This window comes from Dasypus novemcinctus, chromosome 11 (genome assembly GCF_030445035.2).
Source record: "Dasypus novemcinctus isolate mDasNov1 chromosome 11, mDasNov1.1.hap2, whole genome shotgun sequence".
NCBI classification, from domain to species: domain Eukaryota; kingdom Metazoa; phylum Chordata; class Mammalia; order Cingulata; family Dasypodidae; genus Dasypus; species Dasypus novemcinctus.
In genome coordinates this window covers 125671861-125691013 of record NC_080683.1, presented here as the reverse complement: position 1 = coordinate 125691013, position 19153 = coordinate 125671861, and the positions used below count along the sequence as shown (strand labels likewise).

The 19153-nt window shown below is 43.9% G+C and overlaps 1 protein-coding gene across 11 annotated transcripts in view; it reads right to left on the bottom strand.

Moving 5' to 3' along the window:
* Positions 1-19153, bottom strand: part of ADGB (androglobin) — a 193047-nt gene that overhangs the window by 121276 nt on the left and 52618 nt on the right. The gene's annotated exons all lie outside the window — the stretch shown is intronic.

Genomic DNA, 19153 nt, shown 5'->3' with positions numbered 1-19153 from the left:
GATTAGAAAACCTGGATATCTGTGATGGTTCATGTCATGTGTCGCCTTGGCCAGGCTCTGGCGTGCATTGTTTGCTTGGGCGAGCACTGGCCTCACGGCTATTATGAGGATATTACCTGGATTTAAATCTTAAGATGGCTAATTGCATCTATGCTTACTGCGTCTACAGTCAACTGAGGAGGTTGCCTTCGGCAATGAGGGAAGTCTTTTCCCATCAGTGAAAGGCCTTGGAGGGAGAAGTGGGAATTTTAGCATCAGGAGGACTTCACTTCAGCCCGTCAGCTACACCTGGGGAACGGATAAAAAAATTCATCGGAGTTCCCAAACTGTGGCTTCTCCTGAGGAATTCAGGGTCCCCACACATTGCCAACGTGCTGCCTGCTCTGTGGAATTGGACTTGCCAATCCCCATGGTCACGTGTGAGTTCCTATAATAAATTTTTTAATATTTACATCTAGATATGTGTACATGTATTTACATATATGTGTGTGTACGTGTGCGTATATGTGTATGTGTATTTCCTGTAGTTTGGTTTTTCTGGGGAACTCTAATACAACATTGGAAGAAGAAACTACATCCAAGAAAAATTTTCTAGTATTCTTAATAACTCAGAAAATAATAAATATTATTTGTTCTGTGACTTGCCTCCTTGTCCAAAATGGTAAAGTATTTTACGCCAAATTTCACAGTGCAAGTGTCCTTATTAACAGAGCCTTGTGGGCCCATTATGGGTGCAAGTAATGAAGTAAATTAAAGTGTTTCAAGGAGCAGCACCACAACATATGTGAAATGGAAGTTAGGGCACAAAAACTTAATACAGTCACAGCGCATCTTCTCCAGTTCTAATTTTAGTAGTCATTGCTTATCAATGGGCTTGTTGATCTTATACTTCAAATTACCATATTGCTCCTACTCCTAAGATCTAACTTGTAAACATTAAGCTAATACCTAATTTAAAGCATCAAATTATGTACACATATTACTTCATAATTAAGGGCAGGAAAGAAAAGATAACATTAGTGATTCTGAACTCAAATAATTTGTTTAACTTTGGTTTTATAATGAGAAGTTTTATTATGAATTCATTGATTTACCCAAGAAATATTTTGAGTCATGGTGTCAGCCTAAAATCTGGTTGTGAACCTAAAACCTGCATAGCATTGACTTGCTAGTGTAGGTCGAGGCGGAAGGGCTCCGTTCTACAAGGTAAAATGCAAAATGGCCATAGCACTCTACAGCCACCGAGCTCTAGGCCACAGCACTCTACAGCTACGGTGCTCTAGGTCACAGCACTCTACAGCTATGGTGCTTTAGACCACAGCACTCTACAGCCACTGTGTTCTAGGCCATGGCACTCTACAGCTATAGTGCTCTAGGTCACAGCACTCTACAGCTATGATGCTTTAGACCACAGCGCTCTACAGCCACTGTGCTCTAGGTCACAGCACTCTAGGATCAGGCTGCTCTTGGACAACGGCACTTTAGGGCATGGTGCTCTGGGACCATAATGCTCTAGTGCCACAGTGCTGTAGGGCCACGGTGCTGTAGGGCCACACAGCTCTAGGGCCATGCTGCTCTGGTGCCACAGTGCTGTAGGGCCACAGTGCTCTGTGACTACGGCACTCTAGAATCTCGGCACTCAAAGGCCACGGCGCTAAGGGCCACGGTGCTTTGTGGCCACAGGGCTGTAGCCAGGGAAAGACTTCACAAGGAAGAGACACTTGAACTGAAGCTTCAAGAAAGAGCATCCGTTGCCTCACAGTTAGGAGTAACAGGGGGAAAACTATTCTTGGTATGACACTTACAATCCTAAACTCATGTTGCTTTACTCCTTGGTTATGTTCTCTTCTTTATTCCCTAGTATTTGATGTTGGGGCAAGATAGGGCTAGAAAGAAAGGCGCCTAACCAACCCATCCTCCAACTTCAAATGAAGTGACCACAAATAAATCACAGAAATGGATACCAATTATTACATTTGTAAAACATAATTTGACAAGACTTGTATTATAACAACTTTCTTGGGGATTATTGTGATTCCTTTATGTTAGTTAATACATTGTTAATACATCAATTGTTTTCTTGAAGACTATAAAGAAATTGAATATTTCTTGTATATGAAAGATTTGTTTAAGGTCTCATCAGAAAACATAAAGTTACTCTGCATTTGCTGTTTTTTGGCTAATGCATGTAAATAATACAAATTTGGATTTTTTTCACTGAGTATACTGTGTTAGTATTACATTATACAGACCGTTAAAAGGCCATCCAAATGGTTAATTATTTAGACAGGTTATGAAGAGGAATACTTCTTTTGTTAATATAAGTATTAATTGCTAGAATACTTTAGAATGCAGTCATGCTCGAATTTTAATTAATACTTTTCACACTTGACTTCCAGGTCAAGAAAACGTCACGACTGTATACACTTACACCCTCTTCCTCCAATGAGTATATCGACATAAAAGTAAACACTTGTATTTTTTAGTTCATAGCATAAGTCAGTTACAAAAGATCAGGAAAAGAACAAGAAGTGGACAGAGATTTCAATAAATACCTGAATTACCACCTGACATGCGTGAGGCGGAACCCTGGCTTCGCCTCCCCTCGCCCACCCCCGCGCAGGGACGCAGTGTTGCCCTTCCCCCCAGGCCCGAGGGGCACACCTTCCGCTCCCAGGTGTGGGAAGGGGCCCGAGGGGCACACCTTCCGCTCCCAGGTGTGGGAAGGGGCTGAGGAGCACACCTTCTGCTCCCAGGTGTGGGAAGGGGCCCGAGGGGCACATCTTCTGCTCCCAGGTGTGGGAAGGGGCCCGAGGGGCACACCTTCCGCTCCCAGGTGTGGGAAGGGGCCCGAGGGGCACACCTTCCGCTCCCAGGTGTGGCGCAGGCCCGAGGGGCACACCTTCCGCTCCCAGGTGTGGGAAGGGGCCCGAGGGGCACACCTTCTCCTCCCAGGTGTGGGAAGGGGCTGAGGAGCACACCTTCTGCTCCCAGGTGTGGGAAGGGGCCCGAGGGACACATCTTCTGCTCCCAGGTGTGGGAAGGGGCCCGAGGGGCACACCTTCCGCTCCCAGGTGTGGCAAAGGGCCTGAGCCTGGACACCTGGTTGCAAGCAGATGGGCAGACCACATGCTGCATGAACCTCAGCCCACAAAATGAGATGTGCGCGCTGAACCTACCAAAAAAGATTTAATTAGAAACGAGAATCGAAAGTCAAAGGCCAAGGACATACAGGACAGTCCAAAGTTACTCATCAGACCAAGAAACAGAAGTTCAACCTTGACAAGAAAAGCCCATCAGGAGAACACGCCATGATGATGGGAGGTTGAAACTGCTGGACAAGTGTCTTAGAGCAGCGGCCACGAAAGCTCCCAACAAGCAACGGTGAACACTCTTGGAATGAACAGAAACAAAGTAAAGAAATAGACAATATAAAAGAAGAAACAAATGGAAATTTTAGAACTGAAAATTAATCTAAAAAGCAAAACTGTACAAGATCAACAGCAGAGTACAGACAGCAGAGAAATTAGTAAACATGAAATTAGATCAAACAGAAGATTTGAAGAGGCAGAGGAAAGAATTAGTGATACAGTATATCTGAAAATCAAACAGAAAGTAGAATTAATCATTGTTGTTCTTTTTTTAAGTAATCGATGTACTATCTGATACAGACCCTACGTACTTAGGAATTATACTGAAATTTGTGTGAATTTTAGTAATTAATGTCTAAACTGAGGTTTCTGCTAAAGCAGAAATAATTGACAGGTTAGGGCTGTTAGTTGCCTTCCTAATGCCTAAGTGTTGTCAGTCTATAGTATTACTTCAATGTGTTATTAAAACAATCCATGATCTGCTAGTTTTGCATGCACCTGTATGAAAGCAGTACAGGAAGATGAACAGAACTAGGTAACTATGGAACTGATAAATGTTTGGTTAGTAGTACATTTTACATAATTTTCTTATATTAAAAGGAATGTCTGCATGGTTGTGTTTTAATTCCTTTGTAGTCATGTTTCACAAATAATGGTGTTAGTATATGGTGCCAAGACTGAATATGAAGTTAAAAAAATATCTGTAGGGGAATGGCTATAGCTCAGTGGTTGAGCTCCTGCAGCTCAGTGGTTGAGCACCTGCTTCATATGTATGAGGTCCTGGGCTCAATACCTGGGACCTCCTAAAAAAATAAAATGTTTTAAGCATATCTTTGTGGTGGTATAGCCATAAGAATGGGAATATATAAACTCTGTACACAAGATTTTGTATAGACTTTGTTTTTTTAACTTTATAAAATGTATATTAAAATGTAAATCTTTAAAAAATGTACATAAAAATACTGTATTTTTTACCTTGTGTGTGATAGTCTAGTCATTGCATGTAAATATAATTTATTGATGACTTACTTTTTTTACTGATAGGTCAATATCCATTGGATGTTTTCCTGAAGTGGATCTTTTTGAAGTGATAGATTAAAACTCAGACTAAAAATATTAACGAATTATTTAAAAAAAGAAATTAGATCAATAGAAACTATGAAAACCAAAGAAAAAATAGACCTGTGGGACAAAAAGAGGTAACATTCAAGCCACTGGAATTGCAGGAAAAAGAATGTAGGACTGACAATACATTTGAGGGAATAATGGCTGAAAACTTCCCAAATCTGTCATGAAATATGATCCTACAGATACAAGAAGCTCAGGAAAGTTTAAGCAGGATAAATCCAAAGACAATACTCAGACACACCCTAATCAAACTTCTGAAAACTCAGTGCAAAGAAAACACAGGAAAGCAGCCAGGGAAGACACGTGAGCAAGAGGGGACACTACGCCAAGGACAGTCGCCTCCTCGCCAGAAGCCGGCAAGGCAAGAGCCAGTGCCACCGTGCCTGTCACAGCAGAGTCTCTGTCTAGTGAGAACATCCCCTAGCGAAACAAAGGCATTCACTTGGGAAAGCTGAGAGACTGTCACCAGGTATCTTGCTCACAAAGAAATGGCTGAAGAAAACTCTCCAGAAAGAAAATAAATGAGAATGGAAGGAAGTGTGGAACCAAGAGAAGAGCGACTGCCTGTGTCAGCTCTAAGAGCAGTCGCCTCCTCTGGAGTCTCTTAGATTGTGCACAGAGTTAAAGCCAAAATTAGGATAAGCTCTTGACATCAGCAAAACGCCTGAGACAGCTCTGTCACAAAGGGAGAGGTCAAAGGGACCTAAAAGACAGGCGGGGACATACAGTCCAGGTGAAGTGGTAAAATGACAGTATTAGTGTGCTGTGCCAAACTGTATGCACATTTTAATCCCTAGAGCAACCGGTAAAACAGAAAAAATAACTCTATAAAGATACATATATACACACACACACGTATGCATCCATGCACACACACAAAGGATAAATCAAAATGGAATACTAAAAATGTCCAGGAAACAGACAGGAAGACAGGAAAAGGGAAACAGGAACAAAAAGCAGAGGTACCAAAGAGAAAACAAATAAGAAAATGGCAGGTTTAAATCTTAACTATATCAAATAAAAATGGGGAGACACACAAATTAAAATGTGTGAGTATCTTGGATATATTTTGATAGACTAATTCCACATCTAAGAATCCTAGGGAAATGGTCATATAAATGGGCAAGAATATAGAAACAAAGGTACTATTTAGAGCATTGTTTGTTTTGGTGAAACTCTTTTCATAGCAAAAATGTCTATCAATATGGAATAGCAAAATATATATATTTATGTTACATCCATACACTGGAGTGAAAGGTAGAGCAATACATATTAGTATAGAAACATGCTTGTGATGAGGGAACAGTTACGGGTGTATCTCTCTGGGGCAAAATTCCCCTCTGTCTGCAGATCTTTGAAACCTAGAAAACTAGGTATCTGCTTCCAAAACACAGTGGAGGCACAGGCTCCATTTAAGAAGAGGAAAACTGGAAGGGAAACCGGGGTGACTATTCACAAAATCCAGCAAGGCAAACTCTCAGGTCTGAGAGCTATCTAGGGATCAATGTTTTTTTGCTTGTTTTTAATCAGTTTTAATGATGCATATTAATAAAGCATACAATCTATCCAACATGTACAATCGATGGTATCTGGTATAATCACATAGCTGTGCATTCATCAATTCAATCACCATTAGAGTATTTTCATTATTCCGATATTAATAGTAAAAATAAACCAAGAAAACCAGACAGACAAATAACTGTGGCCCTCTCAATCTCTCTAAACTTACCCTGCAATACATAGCTGCTATTTCATTTGTCTCTCTAAATTTATTTTGCACATTCATATTTTTCTTTACTTAAGCATTTTTTTCAATTTTATTGATACATATTAATAAAGCATAAATCCATCCAAAGAGTACAATCAATGGTAGCCCGTATAAATCACGTTTGTGCATTCATCACCCCAATCATTCGCAGAGTATTCAATTCCGAGACTCTGTTCCATTTTTTCCATTCCCTTCTCTTTCTGTTCTACTGTCTTTTCCAGTTCAGATGTTCTGTCTTCGAAATCACTAATTCTGTGTTTGAGCAATTCAAACCTGCTCTTAAGTGTCTCTAAAGTATTTTTAATCTCATCCTTCATGTCTATTATTCCCATAAGGTCTTTTACTTTTCTTTGCAGGCTTTGAAATTGTTCCTTATGCTCTCCCAGTGTCTTATTAACATTCTTATTTCTTTAGTCATATATTCTCTAAATTCTTTGAAGTGATTTAGGAGAGTTGTGTGATTTTCACTGATTAATTGTCTTAAATTCCTGTATCTCTTTAGGATATCTGGTTTGTTTTTCTGGCTGGGCCATCTCTTCCTGTTTCCTAGAATGGCTTTTAATTTTTTCTGATGTCTAGGCATCTGAATATGTTGGTAAATTTACTCTGATGGCCAATTTCTCTCCCTTGCCTACTGTTTTTTTTTTTTTTTTCACAGCTCTTCTTTGACATTTGGCTCAACTTATTCTAAGTTTTAAAAATCGCCCACCTTAAGTTTTCAAAATCAGGCCAGGGACTCACTGGTAGGGCTCAGACTTTCTCCCAGGGGTTGGATACGAAGCCGGAAGGTTTCTGTGCATGCAGTTTCCAGAGCAGCCAGCAGATGGCGCTAGACGGCGCACCTCTCCCTGTTCAGCCTGGGCTTTCCTGTTCCTGGTTGACTCTCCAGAGTGGAGATGCCCAGCGGCTCTGCTGGCGGAATTCACTGAAGAAAAGCACCCCGACCTCCCCTCCCTCTTCCCGTGAAACAGCTGACAGGGAGCAAGGTGCCTGTTCCTCTCAGTCGGCTGCAGGGAGCAGGGGCTTCACCCCAGCCTGATGTCCTGGAGGTGGGAGGGGAGCCCACGGGGTGGCTAACTCACGTCTGTCACTGTGGCCTCTTCGCCCCTCTGCCCCCCACCCTCCTGGGAGCTGGGCGGGCTGTCCTGGTCTGCTGACCCCCCAGCAGCTCCCGTGGGCAGCTTTTGGCTCTTTCTCCATCGTTCTGGTGAGAGCATTCAGCTCTGCCTGTTAGTCGGTCGCCATCCTCCCACGGCTGGATCAATGCTGTGACCTCCTGGTCTGATGGAGCCACAGCCCCACACCTTCCGGGAGCTGGTGCAGCGCCAAGCTCTCCAGCAGGCTTCAGCCCGGGCCCACCCTCTCTGAGCACGGAAGTGGCAGGAGGCCAGCACCCCCGAGCATCAGAGCAGGTGTCCTGCCCCCTCCAAGTGCAGGGGCGCCCCACCATTTCCACACATGTGGCTGGGCCCACTCTCTTGGCTCAAGGAGATCTTTTTGGTCAAGTCTTCAGCTTCCATGGTTCTGCCCTTGAGTCAGTCTTCCTTCAATTCATCCCTTTTCTGTTCCTTTCAGTCCAGGCTGGCAGTGGTTCTGCTCAAACAAATGAAGACAGATGCATAGTGTTGGCTTTGCATGCAGTTCAAGTGGGTCCAAGCCATCGGACAACAGAACTTTCCACAGATCCTCCCAGACAGCTGCAGTTCCAATCCTGACTTCCCCTGGAATGGCGACTGGTTCCACGTTAACTTAAACATCACAAGGTGACCTCGTCTCTCCAGAAGCTCAGGGAGGTCCCTGATAGCACTTCTGGCCCTAGTCTCAGAGCACACTATCCGGATAGGCTCAGAATTTTCCAAACCACCAACTTCTGGTTTCTTTGTGCCTAAGAGTTCAGTCGTCAGCGTGCCCCTTCCTTCCACATTTTACTATAAGCTGCGACTCCCACGCCCGGCTTGAAATGCCCTTAGCTAAATATCCACATTCGTCACTTGCAAATTCTGCCTTTCATCTGACATCAGAACTCAGTTTAGCCAAGTTCTCTGCCACTTACTACCAAGGGCTGCTATTCTTCCATCTCTCATGACAAAGTTATCCTATCCTTCTAAGACCTCATCATCATCAGAAGCACTTTTAGCATCCACATTTCTACCAACAGTCTCTTGAAAGCAATCTAGACTTCTCTATCAAGCATCTCACAATTCTTCCAGCTTCTACCCATTACCCAATTCTAAAGCCTTTACACAGTTTTAGTTATTTGCAATAGCTGCACCCCACTCCCAGTACCAAAATCTGCTTTAGTTTCCTGCCTATTAAAGTAAGCATCATGCAATGGGCTGGCTTAACAACATGAATTTATTGGCCTATGGTTCTGAGGCTAGGAGAAGTCCCAAATTAGGGCACCATCAAGACGACACCTTCTCCCAGAAGACTGCAGCCTCCCAGGGCTGGCTGCTGGCAACCCTTGGCCCTCGACTTTCTGTCACATGACACTTTCCCCTCTGGCTTCCGGCTGTTCCTTGCGGCTTCTCTCTCCATCTGACTTTCACGCTCGTATGTAAACCCTCTAGGACCCCGGGAGACCCAAGCAGATTCCACAGGACCACATCTTAAATTCAGGAACATCTCGAAGAGACCCTACGACAATGGGTCCACTCCCACCAGAACAAGACCAAAGACATGTCCAAGCTGGGGTGCCCAGCTCAACCCACAAAAGCATGTGTGCGGTGATAATAAAGAGATAAGAATAAAATGTTTCCATTTTGGAAATAATTACTTGAATGATAGAAAAGCAATCTGTCATAGCATAACTTGAAAACAAATGTAATGTTCAAAATGTCACCAGGTGGGCAAGAGTTTATTAAAAATGTAGATTTTCAGGCTCACTGTAGGTGATGGCAATGCTGTGTTTACCTGTACCCCCATTTTAAGAAACTCGATTCTATAATAACATGGTGCTTACTCAGAAATAAAAGCCAACACAGGTGTTATATCAGCTGGGTAAATTCCTGGGCCTGTTGTGCATGATGCCTGTTATCCAGAGACAGATGTGAGCACAGGGGCAGCTGGAGAAAGGTATCACCAGTAACGGAAGTTCAAGCGGGGAGCAGAGGCTAAACTGCTTCTTTCAGGGTGCCAAGGGAATGCTGAAATTGGAAAGTACCTGACAGGCTGTATGTGGCGTGTCCCAGTATCAGTATTATTTTCACCAAATGAGAGTGGAGCACCGCAGAAGAGAGAACAATCCTGTTATATAACACTGTTCTTACTACTAGTCAGTAAATGTTTATCTGATTGATGTCAAAGAATCTTGACTGGTATTTACTTAGACTCCAAAGTGGAAATAATGAGAATTCTTTTATGGGAAAAACAGGACATGCTCGTGTAAAACTATGGACTTAAAATGCCTTGTAGAGAGGCTCTGAGAAAAGGCTGCTTTGCCTCAAAAGTAGTGATAACAGTAAATGCTCCAAGGAATGAGTGGAAAGGGGAAGAATATCAGTGATGAGACAGGAAATCAATGTCCAGTAAGAAAGTAAGGGGAGAGAAGGCTTCAAGAGGCTGAGGAGGTAAAACCTTGCAGAGTAAAGTCAAGATATGAAAGGAAAAGGAAAATAAACAGAGACAAAATGAGACAGGTTAAGAATTGTTTCTAGTATTTTTTACTGAATCAAGCAATAGAATATAACAAAGCTTATTTTTTAAGAATGTTTCCAAAGTATTTTCAGTGAAAAACAAAGGATAGACATGTACAACTACCAAACTAAAACTGGAAGAGAAAAACAATAAAGAACCTCAATAAAGAGAAAAGAAAAAAAAATACAGTTTAACCTGCCAGAAGGAATTTACCCTAATCTTTTAATAAGCCTAACATACATACATGTATTGATTCAGCCTTTCCAGATGGGAAGTAGGAAAAGAGGTAGAAATTTATTTAGATTTCTGCCACCAAAAAACCAGAAAACCATAGCGCCACCTCAGTCACATGGATACTACCTTCTGAGTCAGCCCAGTTCTTCTTTCTTGCTCATTAAAACTTTCTGCTAATTCTATCTCTATCATATCTATTATCTATTATCTATCTATCTATCTATCTATCTATCTATCTATCTATCTATCTATCTATCTATCTATCTATGTCAGCCAAAGAGGTGCTGATGCAAAGTACCAGAAATCTTTTGGCTTTTATAAAGGGTATTTATTTGGGGTAAAAGCTTACAGTTACAAGGCCCTAAAGAGTCCAACTCAAGGTCACTTCCTTACCAAACTCTATTGCCACGTGTTGAGGCAAGATGGCAGCCGACATCTGCAAGGGCTCAGCCTTCCTCCCCCTTCTTAAGGCTTGGTGGCTCCAGCTTCTTCTCATCTCAGCTGCAGGCTGGCCTAGGGCTTGTCTCTCTTCCCAGGGCTCATTTCTTTCCAGGCTCAGCTGCTCTGGTCTCTTCACAAGGTCAGCTGTAACCTCATGTGAATGGCTCACCTCTCTTCCCAGGGCCTCTGCCGTGTCCCGGGAGCTGTCTCTCTTCCTCTGTGTATCTACTTCTGTGTTCTTGATTGAGCATCCATTTACATCGCCCTCCAAGGGGGCGGGGACTCCACCCTGAACACTCAAATGATGTGGTTGTGTTGCAACAAAGCCAGGAGTTCTGAACCACAGAAAGACCCAAAACCAGCTCTCAGGAGAAGTGGAGGAACAGATTTATTATGTGCAGGTCCAGAGGAGAGGCAATCTCCAAAGTCTGAGCCCAGTTTTTCAGTTTTCATAGGATTTTTTGTGAGATCAGCATGACTTTAGCTCACTGGCTAAGTTGCTAGATGAAATTTTGCAAATGGGGTTACAGAAGCAGAACGCAGCTGCAAGGTTGCGGGCTGATTTACAGAAGTGTGTGGGGGGGAAGTCATTCATTTGATACCTTCCTGCTAGGCCATGTTTTCACAGCTGATTCACAGAAACAGGAGGCAGGAGTTATTCATTTGATGTTCTCCTGCAAGGCCATGCCCTCACAGGCCGATCCACAGAAGCTGGGGCAGGGGTGACCTGTTAGATATTTTTGCAAAGTTATGTTTCTTATTTCTCAACAATTCCCCCCTTTAATGCTCTTATAATTTTTATAGGGCATTACTCAAGCTAAGTGGAAAAACAACTTAAGGCAGTAAAGCATTTTATGAAACACAAGTACATTATGAAGATTAGCAATTTTTTTAAAAACTTCATTCCGGTTTTAGGGAGATGTAGTAATTAGTTCAGTCCCAAACAGTAATCTGAGCAGTTTGAAGAGGAGCAGGAACTATAGGGAACAGGAGTTTGTCTAATCAGGTGATGGTGATTCTCGGTGGTTCTGGGTAATTTGGATTTTCAAGGGGCAGTCAGGTACAGGGTGAGTTGTCCAATTGTACTTTTCCTTGTTGGAGTGGGCCCTTTTAACTCTGGTATGATGAATCCAAGGCCCAATACCTGAAAATTTGAGAGTAGTGGGTGTTACAAGGATAACAGTATATGGGCCTATCCAGGTAGGCTGGAGAGAGTCTCTTTTTTTTCAGTCTTTTACCCAAATTAGGTTTCCATGCAAGTGTGGGTATAGTGGGTGGCCTAATAGGATGGGATCTGGAGACAGGACAGTTTTGTGCATTTAGGCTAGGGTTTTTTAACTGCTGGAGGATAGAATCCTGGCCAGTTTTTCCCAGGAGCCTGAGATTTCCCTTGAGGTTTGAATAATTGGGGCTGGTTGTTTAAACAGAACTTCAAAAGGTGAAAAGTCTGAGCATCCAGGGGGTGCAGTCTGATTTTAAGGAGGGCTACTGGGAGTAGATTTACTCTCGGGAGGCCAGTTTTTAATTTTTTACAGACCTTGGCTAGGGTAGTTGTGAGGGTTTAATTTACGCGTTTTACTTACCCTGAGCTTTGGGGCCTATATGCTGTGTGGAGTTTTTACCTAATTCCTAACATTTTGCTGGCTCTTGGACGTCGGCTGACACGAGAGCTGGGCCATTGCTGCTGCTTATGGATAAAGGTGTCCCATGCCGGGGAATGATTTCTCAGAGCAAAGCTGTAGTTACTTCTCAGTGCAGGTGGGAAAGGCCTTGACCCAGCCCAAGGAGGCGCACACTGTTACCAACAAGCACCTGTCCCTTTGACTAGGTTTTATTTCTGTAAGTCCCTTGTTAAGGTTTTAAAAGGGGCCGTTCCTGTGTGTTGGATGCGGGCGGGGCCTGGCGACCTTGGGAGGGGCTGTTCTTAGCGCAGGTCTGGCGTCGGCTGCTAACAGTGGTGCAGGGCGAGGCCATCCGGGCAATGTAGTAATATTTCTGAGCAGAGCTTTTACAGCAGTTGTTTTCCAGGTGGGTGAGCTGGCGGCATTGTTGGCAAGGGCGTAGGCGGCCCCTTCGGGATGAAGACTCGGCTATCCAGGAGTAGCCAGCTTTCCTCTGGGGTCTGGGGTCTTTCTTTTTCTTTGCTGACTCCTGTTTCTCCCGGGTATAGCTCAGTTTTCTAATGTGCTGTTTTAAAGGGCCAGGGAGGCACCGGTGGCGGGCTGCAGTTGAGGGCCTTTTGGCTGCCTGTCGAGCCGCTTCATCGGCGAGGGTGTTTCCTCAGTCACTGCACCGTCTTCTGCTGTTCCTGACAGGGTATGAGGGTGGCCCTGCTCGGCTTGCAGGCCGCCTCCAGGAGTTGAAGGCGCTTTCTTTCCTGCAGTTAGGAGTCCCCTTTCCTTATGAATTGCTCCATGGATACGTACAGTAGCGAATGCATACTTAGAGTAAATGTTTAACATTTGCCCGGTGGCCAGCTGTAGGGTTTGAATTAGTGCCCAGAGCTTGGCTTGCTGTGTGGACCACCTTTTAGGTAGAGGAGCTGCTTTTATTACTTATTTGGCTGTAGTGACTGTGTAGTTAGCAAGCCTCTTTTCATTTCTGATAAAACTGCTGCCGTTTGTGAACAGGGTCTGACCTGGGCAAGGAAGCGGCCCATCCTGGAGGCTGGGGCAGCGGGTATGCACCTTGTTGTCATTTCTGCACAGTTGTGTTCAGGAGTTCCTCTTTCACTTGGCAGGAAAGTGGCAGGATTTAGGAAAAGAGGTGGGGGAGTTTTTGAAGCTCTGCTTCAGTTAATTGAGTCCCTTTTTTTGAGTCTTGGGATTCTCCCATTTAAAAGCAAATAAGTGACTGACTCTAGGAAGCTAACTGCAGCAGAAAAAAAGTGTTCTTTAAATCCAGACACATAAACCAGGTGGCCCCAGGGGGTACTAGCAGCAGCTGAGAATTTCAGGGTGAAGAACTCACCCCTTTTCAGGTGGCCTTTCTTATTGGTTGGGTCTGGATTTTTAAGGCTGCTGCTAATAGGGAGACCTGCTGTTTTGTTCGCTTTTTGCTTCTCCCTCAGCAGTTTTGTTCCGACTGACAAACAGTCTGTGACTTTGAGGAGCTGGGAGATGTTTGTCTCTGCAAACCCGTTTAGCTTTTGAAGTTTTTGTTTGATGTCTGGGGCTGCCTGGGCAATGAAAGCTGTGTTGACCATTCTCTGGGTTTCTGGGCTTCTGGGTTGAAGGGGATGTACATCATGAAGGCTTTGCAGAGGTGATTATAAAAATCTCCTGGATTTTGAGTGATGGAGGCCGTTTTGGACCTGATTGTGGCCGCTTGCTCCTTCCTGTACCCTCTGAGGAGGCTTCTCGACCCCGCTGAAGGGCAGCCCCCCTGATCTGTGTTAAAGTCCCAGGCTGGCTGGGCTTCCGGTGCCTCTTCTCAGGCCCATTCCTCTGGCTCCAAGACACCTGCAGGGGCCTGTTCTCACACCCACTTTCTGGCTCCTGTGAGGATCCTGCATCTCTCCTTCGTATTGAGCAGGGTCCAGAGGAGTTGGCGGCAATCATCCCAAGTGGGGTGGTGGGCTTGGGAAATGGACTCCAGGAGGCTGATAAGAGCCTGAGGCTTCTCTGAATACGAAGGGGTGTGGTGCTTCCAGTTTAAGAGACCTGCGGGTGTGAAAGGATGGAGAAAAGGGAGTGGCCTCCCGGGTGGGGCTGTTCCACCTGCGCTGATCAGGGCTGGGCCCTGTGTTTCACGGAGGGGCACCTGAAGTGCAGGTTGCACTGGCTGGAGTCTTTTTGCAAAGGGGTCTCAGGATCCCCCTGGGGGGGGCTGACAGGCCCAGGGAGACTGAAGGTGGGGGAGTCTCTGGGAGATCTGCCTGTGGAGGCTCCAGGGCAGGGAGATGTCCTGGAATGGCTGGAACACGCGGCGGGGTAGTGGGCTTTCTTCTGGAGATTTTGTAGAATAGGAGGTTTTTGAGGTTTGGCTGTTTGAGTTACTAGGACCCTATTCTGAGCTTTCCTTTCAATACAGAACTGAACCTAAGGGGGCAGTTCTTAACCAGGAATTGATGTAGGGAAACTGATGAGGGTGGCCGGGGGTCCCAGCGACTGCCTGCCACACTGCACGAACCTTGGCCATCTCCAGGGTTCCCTCTGAGGGCTAATTAACCCTAAACTTAGGCCACTCGACTTTGCACAGAGCCCAGAGAGTTCAGGGGGACATACAGACACTACAATCCCCAGAAATGCCTTTCTTGAAGTTTTTTTTAACATACAATCTAAGACTGTGAGTTTGGACTGTGATGATCCCATCCCTGAACTGGTGCCGCAGGACAAACAAAGGAGGGGACCCTCACGAGGCCACTCAGAGGCCCGCCTGGCCACGTCTCTCACAGGAACTTAGGCTCGTCCTAGCTAAGGCGGCCGTGTAGAGTCTGGATTAGCCGTTATGCTGTACGCCGTACCGCGGGGTGCAGGTCGGGGCCCACTCAGACACAGTAGCGCAGGCCGTGGAGCCACAGACTGGATCAGCAGAGGCCTCTGCCGTCCCCGTTCATTCCCTCAATCACTCAGGGGTTACACAGTCCCATCCAAAGGACTACTCTATCCTGGAATCTTGAATCTCAAGATTTTGGGAGGTGTTCAGTCTCCCCTTCTGTCCGGAGATGGGCCCGACTGGGACTCAGAACCCCAGGGCCTTACCTTTCCAGTGTCTTCTCATGTTGTTCAATCCACCTCTCCACTGAGTCAGGCCAGGGTGGAAGATGTGGCCACAGGGATCCTTTTCCCGAAGAAGGTCCCGTCAAGGGGACAGGTGGCATCACCTTGTTCGTGTGGAGATTGGCACTGGCCACACCTGCCAGTCCCAAACCGGAGGCTCAAAGAGCCAGCATGGTTGGGTTTCCCAGCTAGGGAACCAAATGTTGCAACAAAGCCAGGAGTTCTGAACCTCAGAAAGACCCAAAACCAGCTCTCAGGAGAAGTGGAGGAACAGATTTATTACGCACAGGCCCAGAGGAGAGTCAGTCTCCGAAGTCTGAGTCCCGTTTTTCAGTTTTCATAGGTTTATATAGGATTTTATGTGGGATCAGCATGACTTTTGCTCATTGGCTAATGCTTTGCTAGGAAGCAGAACACAGGTGCAAGGTTGCGGCTGATTTACAGAAGGGGGGTAGTCACTCGTTTTGATATCTTCCTGATAGGCCATGTTTTCACAGCTGATTTACAGAAACAGGGGCAGGATCTGATATTCTCCTGCAAGGCCATGCCCTCACAGGCCGATCCACAGAAGCTGGGGCAGGGGTAACTTGTTAGATATTTTTGCAAGGTTATGCTTTTTAGTTCTCAACAGTAGGATCAGAGCTCTAATCTTGGTTTAATCAAATAAATACAAAGCCTTTGAATTTAAATCAGTCAAAGAGTATCATGCCCAGAGGAAGAGACCCAGTTTACAAACATAATCAATATCTCTTTACGGAATTCATAAATAATATCAAATTGCCACTCTATCTATCTATCTATCTATCTATCTATCTATCTATCTATCTATCTATCTATCTATCTATCTATCTCCATCATCTACCTATCTCTATTATCTATCTAATCTGTTTTTTCTATCATCATCACTTTCTATCAATGGTAGATCATCTACCTATATATCTGTTATCATTATAATCACCATTATTTCACTATAACCTTCTGAAAACCACAATTCAATTTCGAACAATGGACCAAAGTAGAGGAAGGTGAGTGGAACAATGTTCCAATCTGGCTGAGGTATTTTCCTTACAAAAAGAACTCTAGATTGTACTACTATAAGAATATAAGAAATTCATATTTAAGAAAAATCACTAGAAAGACAGGCATCTAGGTGGTGTTATCTTCTCATATATTTTTACAAACATGCACATGCCTGCTATGGGGAGGGGGCTCTGGGGACCTCATGCTCAGTGCTGTGGGGAGAATAAAGCAGAGACAGGCAAGGGAGCCCCTGGACTGAGCCCCAGCACCACATGGGGTAGAGAGGAGAAGACACCGCATCTGGTCTTCATCACTGAGGTCAGAAGATGTGCCAGCATCGACTACAGGGTTTGAAAATGAAAAGCCTACTGTCCAGGCATTCTATATGTAACAGCAAAATTATTCATGGCTAAACAAAATGTGGTATATACAAACAATGGAAAACTATTTCGCTGTTAAGGAGAAATGAAATATGACAACATGGATGGGCCCTGAGGACACTATGTTGAGTGAAATAAGCCAGACACAAAGGACAACCATTGCACGGTTTCACTAACATGAACTAAACATGATGAGTAAACTCACGGAGGTAAACGCTATAGAGTATAAGTTAATAGGAGACAGAAAGCGGGCTGAGAACGGGAGCTGATGCTTACTGTATGCAGATTTTTAATAAGGTTAATTATACAAGTGTGGAAAAGAATAGCAGTGATGGTAACACATTGTCATGAGTGTAACTAACACTGCTGATTTCTAAGGGTGATTGTGGCTGAAAGGGGTTGTCTGTGGACATAAGTTTCAATTGAAAGGAAGCTAGAGAACAATCTAGGGCATGTATAACTGTGATTTTGGTCGTGGGTGAAGATTGTAGTTAATAGTATAAACATAAGAATGTTCTTCTTTCACAAAGTGTTAAGCATATGGTGATTCATGGGAAAATTACAATTAATGTAAATTATAGATGATAGTGAACAGAAATATTTTAATATTTTGCAGCAATGGCAAAGAAATATCAATTCTAAGGGACCAAAAATAGGGGGACATAAGAGGGTATGGGATTTTTCCTTTTGGAGTAATGAAAATGTTCTAAAATTGATTGAGGTGATGAGAGCACAAGTCTGTGATGAAAATGAGAGCCACTGAGTGTACACTTTGAATGGACTGTACAAATCATGGGACTGTATAACACAGGGAATCCTGCGGTAGAAGGTGGACTGTGCTTAACAGGACAAGTTTGAGAACATTCTCTCATGAACTCTAACAAACACATAATACTAATATAGGGAGTTAATAATTGAGTGAGTTGGGGAAAAATTCACCAAAAGTAAGATATTGGCTGTAGGTAGTAGCAGTATTTTGATGATGCACTTTCATAGTTTGTAACAAGTATTTCACAACAGTGCCAGATGTTGGTGGTGGGTTGATATATGGGAACCCAAGATGATGAAATACATGTTTGTTTTGTAAGTTCACATCTTTTACTATACACTTATTGCTTATGTAAATTCATGTATAAATGATAAACTTCAATAATTTTTAAAAATTATCAGTCACATAATAATCATACAGGCATATCTCATTTTATTGTGCTTCACTTTATTGTGCTTTGCATAATATTGCATTCTTTATAGATTAAAGGTTTGAGGCAACCCTACGATGAGCAAGTCTTTTGGAACATTTTGTCTAGCAGCATGTGCTCACCTTGTATCTCTGTGTTATATTTTATTTTGGTAATTCTTGCAATATTTCAAACTTTTTCATTACTATTGTATTGGTTATGGTGATCTGTGATCAATGATGTTTGATCTTTTGGATTTGCAAACATCATTGTAATTGTTTTGGAAAGCCCCACACTGTAGCCATATGAGATGGTGAGCTAAATTGATGAAAGTTGTGTGGGTTCTGACTGCTCCACCGACCACCTGTTCCTCTGTCTCTCTCCCTCTCCTCAGGCCTCTCTATTCCCTGAGACACAAGAGTGTTGAAATCCGGCCAATTAAAAACCTTACAGTGGCCTCTAAGTGTTCAAGTGAAAGTAAGAGTCACACATCTCACTTTATATCAAAAGCTGGAAATGTTTAAGTTCAGTGAGGAAGGCACATTGAAAGCTTAGATAGGCCAAAATTAGGCCTCTTGTGCCAAACAGTTGGTCAAGTAATGAATGCAAAGGAAAAGTTCTTAAAGGAAATTCAAAGTACTACTCCAGCGAGCACATGAAAGCTAAAGCAAAGCAGCCATATTTCTCTTACGGAGAAAGTTTTGGTGGTCTGGATAGAAGACCAAACCAGCCACAACATTCCCTTAAGACAAAGCCTAGTCCAGAGCAAGCCCCTAACTCCCTTCAATTCTAGGAATGCTGGGAGAGGTGAGGAAGCTGCAGAAGGAAAGATGGATGCTTGTAGACGTTGGTTCATGAGGCTGAAGGAAAGAAGTCGTCTCCACAACATAGAAGTGGAAGGTGAAGCAGCATGTGCTGATGTAGAAGCTGTAGCTAATTTTTCAGAAAATCTACCCAAGAGAGTTGATGAAGGTAGCTGCACGAAACAACAGACTTTCAATGTAGATGGAACAGCCTTCTGTTGAAAGAAGACACCATCTGGGAATTTCCTACCTGGAGAAGAGAAGTCAATGCCTGGCTTCAAACTTCAAAGGACGGGCTGATCCCCTTGTCAGGGGCTAATGCAGATGGTGACTTGAAGTTGAAGCCAGTGCTCATTGACCATTCCAAAAACCCTAGTTCCCTTGAGAATTCTGCTAAATCTATTCCACCTGTGCTCTACAAATGGAACAACAAGGCCTGGGTGACAGCACATCTGTTTATAACATAGTTTACT